The following is an 11,185-nucleotide window of genomic DNA, read 5'->3' on the forward strand; positions in this document are numbered from 1 at the left end:
CCCGGCAGCGGGGCAGGGATCCGGACCCTGAGGCCTGACGCAATGGAAAAAGAAACCACAGCCTGGTTGGGCCAGCCCCCTCCCCTCCCTCAGCAGAAGGCAGCAAGGTGTCATTAAGGGGGGGTTGGGTCTATGTGAGCATTGGGAAAGATGGAAAAGCTCCAGGACAGCACCATCTGCAGGTAATTTGGGGTTTGGGGCTGGAGGAGGGGGTGCAGACAGCAAGAGCCTTTTCCAAGGATGATACAAGTCATGGCACAGGCGTGGGCACAGGCCTCTGGGAAAGAGGTTGTCGTCGGGGATGCAAAACCAGTAGTCCCAGTCAGAGATGAGCTAACTGAGGCAAGCAGGAGGCAGGGCTTGGAAATGACCTGTCCAGCAGTCACACATTCATTCAACAAACATTCCTTGTATATCCTAGGGCGGCAGAAACAAGGCTGAAGAGCAGGTAGTGGTAGCTCAGCACTCAGGAAGCAGAAGCAAGGGACCAGAAGTTCAAGTGCGGACTGAGCTACGTGGTGAGACCCTGTCTAAAACATAAAAAACAATACAGAAAGTTTAGCCACCACCCCCACCCGCCATTGTGGCAGTTACCATCCTGCTCTTGATAGAAGCAGACAGACTCAGATGACATTAGAACTAAACTACACATCTAGAGTATTGTGGCTTTGGCCAGAACTCTAGTAGTTCATGGCCAGTGACTCCCTGCCCTTCCTCTCCTATGTCCCATGGGGCAGCCTTTTCCCACTCCTAGCTGCGGCCAGCATCAGCCTCATGCCTCCACTTCCTCTGCCATGGCCTGGCCAGCTGCAAAATCTCTTGTGCAGCAATGCCGAGCCCACGAAAGCCCTCCTCTGCCCGGCCGCAAGGACTCATCACGTAAGTCAAACACTATCACGGAATCTTCTAATGTCCTCCCCTTCCAGATCCACAACTCCTTGCATCACCCCAGGCTGAGGGAGCCAGGCTGAGCTGTTCCATGCCACTCTCCCCCAGTTCCCTGCCAAGCTTCGCTGCCTTCCCTCTGGTTTCAAATATCCCACCTTCCGCTTGCCCTGAGCCCTTGGCGCTTGCGGCTCCATCTGCCAAAACTGCTTTCCTTCTCTGGAAGGGTCCCAGTTGTCGGCATTCTCAGGGGACTTCCACAATCACTTAGGAGCCAATGTGATCTGTGTCTACACCATTTCTTTAAGTGATCACTGTATCTACAACTGTTTTACACATTCCTCCATAAACTCCCATAATGTGAGTTCCCGAGGGAGGTCCCAGCACTGATACCCAGCATGAATGCGGGTCTGTATAACTGTGAACACCCAGCAAACACAGTAAATGCACCAAGAGCCAGAAACTCAGCCCCAGGCTGCCTTATCTGCATCACTTAAGAGAGAAAGCCTCTTTTCCAACCTTGGATCTCATAACCCTTCGAAAGAGCAGAAAGAGAAGCAAGAATCGAATTTAACAGGGAGGAAACTGAGGTCCAAGAATGGTGAAGGAGTAGATGGGGCTGAAGCCTGCTGACTCTGAACACGGGCTGGATGCAGTTGAGGGGGTCTGTAGCTGTAAATGGGAGGACCATCTTTGAGGTGGTAGTTACAGGAGATGCCAAGTGAAGCAGGCTCAGGAGACAATGGGTTGCAGGAGGCCCCGGGACCCAGCCAGGAAGAAGAGGTGAAGGCAGGCAAGGGCAGATCTAAGGTGGCCCAGAAGCAGCTGCTCAGCCCTGAGGTTCTCAGCCATGGCCACTCAAGGGACAGGAGGCCCTGTGAGACTGTCAATAGGCACTCCTCGTAGGAGGCAATACTGTCAAAACAGCATGCGCAAGGCTGTGGAGGTGGCTTGGTGGGTAAAGGACTTACCACACAAGCATGAGGACCTGAGTTCGAATCTCTAGAACTCAGGTAAAGTCAGGTGTGGGCAGTGTGTGACTGTAAGCCCACTGTAAGACTGTGGTGAGAAGGTGGGCAGACTCTCCAGAAGCTCACAGCCCAGCCAGCCTGGTGTACACAGCAGCAAACAACAGAGAGACCCCGAATCCAGCAAGGTAGAAGGGGACAGTCGACACCTGAGGTTGTCCTGACCTCCACACAATGGTGCGTCCAGCCTGGTACGCACAATTTTTGTACTTTGAAGATGGGAAGAAACAAAACAAAACAAAAACAACTCCAAAGAGTGAGGTGTTACAAAGCGTTGCCAGTGCCAGCCACACAGACACCTGGTCCTCTGGCTAGCACCAAGTGGCAGTTAACTGTACTGATTCTGGATGTAGTAGCCTGTACTGTGAGTCTCTGGTTCTGCCATTTCCCATCCGTGTGACCCCGGGCATATTACTTACTTAACCTCTCAGTCTTGCCCTCTGTAAAAAAGAAGGCAATAAAGTGTATTCCTGGGTTGCTGTGAGGATTAAGATAAAGCACATTTGCTATTACCAGTGGTTCTTAATCTCTGGGGTGGAGACAGCAGGCCAAAAAACAAAAACAAAACAGGGGGATGTGGCCAAACAGAGGGCAAGGGACTAAAACTCGATGAGACACATGGTTCTCCGTCACCCTTTCCTGCTGTGGGCACAATGCACCATGTCAGTTAGGCCAAGGGTGGAGGATGGACCCATGGAGGTGTTAACAGACTGGGACAGTCCTTGAGGCCTCCAGCTAACTCTCTGGCCTTGACACCCTAGGGGTCACAGGAGCCACAGGACCTGGTGGGCACCACCTTGGGAGGACTGTAGCTCTCGGCGTGGGGCTTTCCTGCTCCAAGCATGGTTCTCAGAAAGCACCAGAAGTGTAGCATCTGGCCCCACCCAGACCTGCTCCATCAGAAGCCCTAGGGAGGCCCCTAACAACCCTTGTATGAACAAGCCCCGCAGGCAAGGTGGGGGAGGCCGGGTACACACAAACCACGGGTTTGGCAGGCAGGTGTGGCTTCAAACCCGTTCCCCGGAGAGAGCATGAAGCTGCCCACCTGCAGCCGTGATGGGAGCAAGGAGGCAGGCCCCTGAGGCTGGGACAACGCCTTGGGGATGGCCCTGGTTTGACCTGGATGTAGCCTAGTTAAGCAGATTTGACACTTGGTTTCCATACAAGCTCTGCCATGCCTGCTTGAGAGAGGAATTTTCTGCTCACTAGAACCCTCAACAGGTCAGCCAGTCATTCCTCGCCTGCTGACCCCGAGGGTCTCCGCTAAGTCCTCAAGGCTCTCCAGAGGTTTGAGATAGGTGTTGAGGGCATTGCTGCCACTGACCAGATCACAAGATCCAGAAATACAGAGGGCAAGCACATTGTCAGGACTCTCCAGAGAAGCTACTTTCTATGTCTGCATCTGCACAGTAAGAGGTTGATTTTTGTTTTAGTTTTAGTTTTTTATTTTTGTTTTTCAAGACAGGGTTTCTCTGTATAGCCTTGGCTGTCCTGGAACTCCCTCTGTAGACCAGGCTGGCTTCGACTCCTAGAGATCAGCCTGCCTGTGCCTCCCAAGTGCTGGGATTAAAGGCATGTGTCCCACTGCCCAGCCAAGAGGCTGATTTTAAAGGGTCTGTTCATAGGAGCACGAGGGGGTAAGCCTGAAGTTAGGAGCGCATCATGGCCTGGAAACAGGAAGGGTTTTCTTATGTTGTGCTCTCGAAGTCCAAGACTTCATCTTGGAGGAAGCTCGGTCTCTGGCTGAAGGCCGTCTATCAGTGCACAGAGGATAATCGGCTTTGCCCAAAGCCTGATTTAAATGTTAATCGCATCTTAAACATACCTACACAGAAACATCTAGACTAGTATTTGGCCAAACAACTGGTCACCATAGCCCAGCCAAGTTCACAGAGACAGTAAGCCATCCAAACAACCTTGAGCTTTGAGAGGTAGCAGGTGAAAAACTGAGCTGGGGCTCTGACTTCTCAAGTGTAGGGGCTCCAGGACACCCTTGCCTGTCAGCTGGAATGGAAGGGGGAGGTGGGCATGGCCGCCCCAACAAAGACAAAACTGGAATAAAGCAGAGTCACTATAAGACCCAATCCCATTCTGAATGCACCGTGAGCTTCCCCTTCCAGAAACCTCCAGCTCGAGGTCTTGTGGCCATGCGACCACACCCACTGTCATTGGAGACGGGATGACTGCCTATGTGGTTCTTGCCGTCTGGCTCCAAGGCTGATAACTGCTCTGGATATCACTCTCTAGGTCTCAGAAAGGATCACCTTCCAGACTGATGGGTTCCTGGACCAGCCATCTGGTCAACTTTTGAATCTGTTCTTTCTTTCTCTCCCTCTCAGTCCCCTTCTTTCCCCTCCCTCGTGTGTGTGTGTGTGTGTGTGTGTGTGTGTGTGTGTGTGTGTGTTTAAGTGCACACATATATACAGGCAAGAAAAAAACCTCAGCTGTCATTCCTCAGGGTTTCTTATTGGCCTGGAACTTGACCACTAGGCCCAGAGATGGAAGACAGACCTATCTGTCTTCCCAGCTAACGTTCTAAGAACTGAACTCTGGTCCCAGTGCTGGCCATGCTAGCACTGTATTGATGGAACCATCTTCCCAGCCCTGTATCTGCTCTCTTACCCATGGCGATGCCAGGATGCTCTGAAAGCTCTAGATCACATGATGAAAGTCTCTTGAAGGCTCCCTTCCCCTCTCAGGACAATACCTAGTCCCCCTGGTAGGGCTCCTGTGGTCCTCCCTCACCCCCCCCCCCATGGCTCTGGCTATGTTCTTCACTAAATAATACTTCCAATAATACTTTTCTGTGTGTCCCTAATTTTGCACCTGCTGTTCCAGCTGCCTTGAATGCACTTCCTCTTTCTCCACCTGACTTCTTTTATTCACATTCAGCTCAATAAAACCAAATGTGGTATCACTATGCACCAGGTCCATCACGATCCCTTAGGACGGTCAAAAGTAGAAAGCTGACACACTGCATGTTGGCAGGAATGCAGAGTGACCAGAACTCTTACAGTTTGCCAGATGCAGTGGGGTTTGGAGCAAACCATTCAGAAGAAACATTTGGCAGGGCCTGAAAGCTAACTCCTGGCACAAGTGGTCACCAAAAGACACATAGGGGGATATCCACAGCAGCACCGTATGAGATGCCACCCTGATCCAGGGTCAGGGACCAGTGCGTCAGCAATGGGAATGGGCCACTCATCGCGCTGGATGAAAGAGCATGAAAGAGAATCTGACCACCCTATTGGACTCCGTGCATAAGGTGAAGTGTGGACAAAAGAAACAACATCGCTGTTGAAAGTGATGACATCGGTATGACAGGAAGCAAGTAACAAGAAACTGATGAGAAGGGACAACAGGAGGAGGTCTGGTTGTTCCCATTTCTGGGCCCAGCGGCTATTATCCCAGCTGCACGGCTTTGTCATGGTATCCTATGCTGAGAGTGTTCCTCTTTCTTTTTCAAATTGCTGGGGGTTGCATGGAGGGGCTTGGGTACTCTGACACCACGCCACACACTCACTCAGCTCTTTTGATTTTGAGACAGGGTCTTGCTATGTAAACCAGGCTGACTACAAACTCACAATACAATGTTTAAGGGGAGTGTGGGTGGGAGGGGGTCACAAAAACCCACAGACCCCTCCTCAAAGCCCTTAGCTGCTTTCCTCGTCACTAAGGAGAACCAGTTCAAAAATACCAATCCGAAAACGTTGGCTTGAGCTACCATTTTCTTCTCTGTTACGGAGCCTTGCAGTGGGTCTTGCTATGTAGAAAAGGCTGACTGTAAACTTGTGGCAATCTTCTTGCCCCAGCCTCTTGAGTGCTGGGAATACAGGCATATATCACTATACCCCACCTCTTATTTCCCAACACTGACACGTATAGAATGGGAGCTGAGCAAATATGAATGAACGTGATTGAAAGAGGAAAAAGGAATTATAGAAGCCCAGGATCACAGATTCACAAAGTTCGTGGGCCTGGGAATTCATGGATTTTTAAAAATTAATTGATGTCTATGTGTGCTTTGCCTGCAGTTATATATGTGCACCATGTGTGTGCGTGGTGCCCACAGAGGTTAGCTACGGTTACCAGATGCCCTAAAACAAGAATTATGGATGGTTGAGAGTTGTTGGGAACTGAACTCAGGTTCTCTGCAAAAGCAACAAGAGCTCTTATCTGCTGAGCCATCTCTCTAGACCTGCTCTTTTTTTTTTTTTTTTTCCTTTTAATGCAACTCTGGCTGGTCTAACCTTGATATATAGACTGGGCTGGCCTGGAACTCCAGAGATCCACCTTGCCTCTACCTCTTGAGAGCTGGGATCAAAGGTAGGCACTTCCACACCTAGCTGGAGTCTGGGATTTTGAAATAACGAGTTCTTAGACACTCTGGGCTGAAAAGTTTCACCCTGTCTCTCCTTCCAGTCATAAGAACCCTAACCTCACTCCTACTACTCCAGCATCTTTGCTTGTTGGGGAAGGAGAGATCCAGAGCCAAGACTCATATTCTCAGGGCCCTCCCTGTGCGCTGTGGCTTGTAGCTTCTGCCAAGTGGCATGCAGCCTCAGGAGCAAGTTGGCACTCACTCTTAACAAGGCAACAGGGTCGGGGAGCTCTGCACACAAACCATTTTCTGCTTCAGCTATGGCACCCGGTACTGTGCTTAAAAGACACCACACTGCCAGGCAACCAGGCCATTATAGAGATAAATATAGATGTAGACAGCCAGGCGAGGAGACTGCAGCAGGGGCTGGCGCTGATGCTCTCCTGGGACCCTCACTTTCCACCAGGCCGTCCTGGGAAGGAGGCTGGTTAACACCCACCTATGCTCCGGCTCCTGTGCAACTCAGCCACCTAGGGTCTTCCCAGTGTTACTACAGGGGTAGCCAAATGGTCAAGGACGGACGTAGCCTTGTAGCCTTTCCTTTCTCTTACCACTCCTTCTTTCTAGTTCTCTGCACTTCATCTGTAGGCTTGGGTATCATGCCTCCCTCCTGCTTCCCTGGAAGGGATGGGCACAGAGTTGTCTGTGCCGCTGAGTGCTCTGAGCACTTAGGGGACCTCAAGGGTGAGTCTTGCCAGAGAGAAGACCTTAACTAATGGAGAGCTGAGGGTTTGGTGACCATGTGGTTTCACTCAGAGATTGGGCTCACCGTTTGCTCCCCCACTGTGGCGTTCACACCCGCCAGGGGAGTGCCATGAGGCAACTAGGCCCTGCCTAATTATGTGTGAATCTTTCCCCTCTGTACCTGTTTCTCTGACTGTGAGTGAAATAAGGCATGGCCAAGCCTCCGTTGAGACTTGGGGGTGTGGCTACAGGTGCTCTTCTGTCCTTCCTAAGATCTCCAACCTAACCCAGATGGCCTGCTTGGGACACATCTGTGTGCAGGAGAGAGAGTGCTTCTGCTCTTAGGTCGCCCATTTCTTAGATGAAGAAACTGAGGTCAGAGGCTGGGAGTTAGCATTCAGCAGCAGGGCAGTTAACTGAGCATGCTTGAGGCTGAGTTCTACCCCAGCACACAAATGGCCAATTAACCAATCAATTATAGGAAGTAAGGAAGAAAAGAAGAAAGGAGCCAAATGAGTTGATAAATTGAGGTCAGAGAGGTTAGGAAACAGTCTAGCAGCCGGGCACGGAGGCACACACCTCCAATCACAGCACTTGGGGAGGCAGAGGCAGGCTGTGAGTTCAAGGCTAGCCTGGTGTGCAAAGCGAGTCCAGGACAGCCAAGACTACACAGAGAAACCCTCTCTTGCAAACAAACAAGAAATAGTCCAGGTTAAGTGGGGAATGGGTGACACTTGCCAGCATTCCTCAGTCCACTGGTGGGCAGGCAACGGCAGTAGGTTGTGGGCTACCTACAACCCCCAGCTTTCTGTGCCATGAAATCCTGCCCTGTTCTGACACGTATCTTTACACACCCCTGCTCCATATCCGATCCCTGGCACCCAGCATAGAGAAACCAGTGTCCCTCCAAGGCTTCAGGGTGGCGAGCTCACAGTCCTTCTAGGTTGTCACCTAACACTCAGGACCTCGTTTGGGAGGAAGGGTAGACTCCCATTCCACGCTCAGCATTTACTGGGCACCTTCTTTGTTCTGGGTATGAAGGCATGGCCTTTTTGGGGGAGCCAATGCCCACTAGAGGAAGGGAGAGGTAAGGAGCTGACACACAGACAAATAAATGAGATCACTTCAGACTGACAAACACTCTTCCTCTCAGATTCCAGCAGACAACGGTTTGGCTGTAGGTGACAAGTAGAGAGTATTCCAACATACTAAACAGGACTCTCCTTGACCTCCGTGGGAGCCAGATTCAGGAGGCAAACGAGAGCAGAGGACGCAGAAGGCCCCGCTGGCCCCGGCTCAGTCTTCAAGCAATGGGAACCTTGAATTGTCTCTCCTGGACGGCAAGGGCTGGAACACGATCAGATGGTCGCCACCTCCACCTGCCCTGCCTAGATGGCAGCATGACCGAGCCTCCTGCTTCTGCAGAGACCACGCTGACCTTTCTGAAGCCATGTGTGTGCTTCGAAGGGAGATGGCTGGGTTCTAGAGGTGTTCTGCTCTTGCCTCTGCAGCCCCAGCCTGTCTGGCAGGGCTAGGAGAGGGCGAAGAGGCAGAAAATGCTAGGAGGTCTCAGCAGGCAAAGATGCTCCCTCTCTCTCTCTCTCCTGACAGGAGTGCAATTACTAGAGTGCTTTCTCGTCTTCTGTTCAAGCCTCAGAGCCCAGTGAGGTCAGCTCCAGGTGGGGGGAAGGGCACCTGCATGGCATCCACCACCTCAAAAGGTGTTCTTTCACACCTTGGTTGAGTAGAATGCAGATTCCTACCCAAGCCTCTGCCCCAGAACCGTCCAGAAGAACCAATGTCTGGGTTCCAGGACTCATCGCTAAGGACCCGAAAAAAAAAAAAAAATCCCAGAAGGGATCCTAAACGCAGTCATGAGAATCAAGTGTACTAATATTCCCAGGAACAATGGGGATGACAGCTGTTCCCAAGTGCCTCCCGCACCAGTCAGAGCGCTGGCACACACACCCTTTGTCATCTACATTGATCCTCACAACTATCTTTAAGGAAACACAATTACCCAGCTAGAGAAGGGTGCAGAGAGTGCACACCTCACTATTATACAGGTTAAACTGGGGCCCATTGTAGCCCTCTTCTTCATGAAGTCTCATGGCATTGGAGGAAGGCTTGAAACACAGAGACCCTCACGAAAGGACCCTCACTTGTAGTAAGAATACCTGCCCCATTTCCTGGCCCTAGCCTCGCTACAGCTGTGCAGATGGGCTGGTATTGCAGTTTGCCTCGTTTCACAAATGGAAAAACACCCAGCCCCACAGGCTGTGTGTGTGCGTGTGTGTCAAGGCACGAAGGCAGGAAGCAACAGGGGCCAGGAGAACTCAAGCAGCCATAGCCTTTGTCCCTGGTGTTTCTGTGCAAGAATGAATGTGCTGAACTCTTCCACTCCAGAGGCTGGGTCACCATCTCAGGACAGGCCCAGAGCTCACCAGGACGGCAATAAAGTCACACCCCTTCATGTTTGTGCCTGGTCAGTTTCCAAGCAGCCCTGGAGGCGAGCCCTCTTGACAGAACTGGAAATACAGAGTTGAAGCCACCATCCCACTTCTGGTCACAAAAAGGTGTTCAAGGCCGGGTCTCTCACAGCTCCCATATTGCAGCTGTCCACAGGCTACCAGAAATGACAACCCAACCAAAACGCCTCCAGGGAAGAAAGGCTCTCCTTCAATTCAAACAGCAGAGTTCTTGACCTCACAAGGGGAGTTTTCAAAGCCAGGTGACCAGAGGTCAGAGAACACAGGACTAGGAGCCAGGAGGCACCTCTGGCATGGGCTCAGTCCTCAAACACTGGGGAACTTATATTGTCTCTCCTCGGGCAGCATGACTGGATTGTTTCCCTCTCTGGCTGCCCCGCCAAGATGGCAGGATGACCCCCGGTTTGAAGAGCGCACACCAGGTCCCTTCAGAGGCCATGCTCTTCTAAGTTGAGAGAGCTGTATTCTGGAAGAGCTACTGCCTCAGCTGCCTGGAAGAAGGCAGAGGGTTCCAGGCAGGAAGTCAGGACCCTGACCCCGGTGGACTAGGGACTTCTCATCAGGAAGCCTGCCCAGCGACAAAGCCACCAACCACAGAAGCTGTTGACACCTTGAGGGGCAGAATAATACCCCTTCCCACCTCTTCCAGACAGCTCCATGCTCCTACACGCGATAGAGATCTATGGTCAGACAAAACGAAGCGCCTCTGGGCTAATCGCCAAAGGCCTTTACTCTTGCCCCTTCCTCCAGAATATTTATGCGGTAGGAAGAATCAGAGTGTAAGTCTGACCCTTTGAAAGGCCACCGGGCTCTGGATTGCTACTGCATCTACGACCTTGGGCTCTCAGCCCCCTCTTTTGGTCGCCCCTTATTCAAAGACTAGCCTGCTGTACCAAAGGCAGGATTCTGGAGAGGAGGGGAAAAGAAGGAAAGAGGAGCATTAGTCTCCTTCATTTTTCCCAGGAGCATCGCTGCGGGGATGGGAAGGAAGAAGGGCTTCTCGCTTCCTCCTCCGCCCCTCGAAACACACAGGTGCCAGACAGCTTTTGCGCAAAAAACTAGTTTGCAAACACCAAACACTCCGACTTCTGGAAAGCTGCCCAGCACTATTCCCCATCTCCTCCCCCCACCGGCCCCCCCGCAGAGAGTCCGCCGGAGGGCTGATCCCAAACAGGGCTGGTCAGGGTCAGGGTGGGGTCAAGGGGTGCGCCTGCCACCAGCGGCTGTGCTGATAGCCGCGGGACGCCATCCCGCCCTCCCGCCCTCCAGGCACCTAACGGAGAACGAGCCCCCCCCCCCGCACCGCCCCAAACAGCTAGCCAGTATCTCCGAAGCCGCCCATCCACCAAACCCCCCGCAGACGGGCGCCCCCGCGTGGCAGGGTGGAAGCTGAGTCACCCGGGCCTGAGGCAGGAGGGGCGGCAGCCACGGACGTCGGAGTCCCTCCAACAGAACCCGCTCCCCTCGGAGCCCCAGGCCGAACTTGGGAGCCCGCAGCGCCCGGCCCTCTCTCGCCGTGCCCGCCGCGGGGGCCCCCACTCACCGCGCGTCCCGCAGCCTCAGCGTGCTCCCGGCCGCCGGGACATCCCCGCGCGCTGTGCTGTCGGCCGGGCGGCGGCGCGGGACAGGCTCAAGGCGCTGCCCGCGAGGCCGTGCCCACTCGAACGCTCGCCCGGGCTGGCCCTCCTCGGGCCGCGGCTGCGGCGCGGGCTCCTCCC

General features: G+C 53.0%; 1 protein-coding gene across 1 annotated transcript in view; it reads right to left on the reverse strand.

Moving 5' to 3' along the window:
- Positions 1–11,185, reverse strand: part of Cpne2 (copine 2) — a 38,283-nt gene extending 27,098 nt beyond the window's left edge. The window contains exon 1 of the mRNA XM_021654992.2: positions 11,011–11,185. The gene's annotated coding sequence lies outside the window, so the exon portion shown is untranslated. The remainder of the gene's footprint in view (positions 1–11,010) is intronic.

The sequence above is a fragment of the Meriones unguiculatus genome, chromosome 10 (genome assembly GCF_030254825.1).
Source record: "Meriones unguiculatus strain TT.TT164.6M chromosome 10, Bangor_MerUng_6.1, whole genome shotgun sequence".
NCBI classification, from domain to species: Eukaryota; Metazoa; Chordata; class Mammalia; order Rodentia; family Muridae; genus Meriones; species Meriones unguiculatus.